Genomic DNA, 887 nt, shown 5'->3' with positions numbered 1-887 from the left:
AGGCAAATTCCCACGCAAGACCAAAAAGACGATGTTCGCTTGTCAGTCAACGGTGCCGATACCACATGCCGGTACTTTGATTGAGAAACCAGTCTAGGGGATCAATAAATTACATTAGGCAATTCGTGTCTGATTTGTCTGACGCTGTTATTAAGAGTGATAATTTATAATTATAGTGAATGAATTATCTGATTGAACTAGCAACCCACTAGCATTTTAATGTGTTGTATCGCATTATGTTTATTTTTGTGCCAAAAAATATTAAAAATGGTCTGTTCCAACGTTTAGAGCGATTTGTCGCATATACGTCGTACAATCTTGATGCGAGCACACGAGAGCTCGCAAAAAACCTCTTTTTCTCTCAGAGAAACGCCGTACGAGAGAGCGTTAGGCAAGAGAGCATACCCGAACGAATGTACGAACTACCGACACGATGAGACGGCCGATGGCCGTCTGAATCAGATCAGCTCTTAGCGAGCATGCTACCATCAGCTCCAGTGGCGCAATTGGTTAGCGCACGGTACTTATAAGACAGTAATCGTTGCTTGGCTATGAGCGATGCCGTGGTTGTGAGTTCGAGCCTCACCTGGAGCAAGCACGCTCGAGCGAGTGAGAGTTGTCCCTCTGACGGGGGGTGGCTCCCGCGGCTCGAGAGAAAGTCCTTTTTTTGGCGCATAATTTTTTTAATCGTTTAATACTGTTTTAACCAATCTAAAGCCATAGAAGTATGCAGTATTTATGTTTTTTATAAGCTCAACGCTTCTACAATTTCGAAACAGGTGGAAGCGGAGTCCGATAAAAATGATGATGAGTACGTTTTTCTTTACGCAAATGTACCACTAAAAGCTGAAAACATTGCATTTTTATTGCATGAAATTTTTACATAC

General features: G+C 42.4%; 1 non-coding gene across 1 annotated transcript; it reads left to right on the top strand.

Moving 5' to 3' along the window:
* The first annotated feature begins 491 nt into the window (after positions 1-491).
* On the top strand, positions 492-594 carry Trnai-uau (transfer RNA isoleucine (anticodon UAU)). The gene is made up of 2 exons: positions 492-529; positions 559-594. It is a non-coding gene; the product is annotated as a tRNA-Ile (tRNA).
* The last annotated feature ends 293 nt before the right edge of the window (positions 595-887 follow it).

Source organism: Anopheles nili, chromosome 2 (genome assembly GCF_943737925.1).
Source record: "Anopheles nili chromosome 2, idAnoNiliSN_F5_01, whole genome shotgun sequence".
Taxonomy (NCBI): domain Eukaryota; kingdom Metazoa; phylum Arthropoda; class Insecta; order Diptera; family Culicidae; genus Anopheles; species Anopheles nili.
Note: the sequence above shows the minus strand (reverse complement) of the source record. Positions and strands in the feature narration are given on the sequence as shown.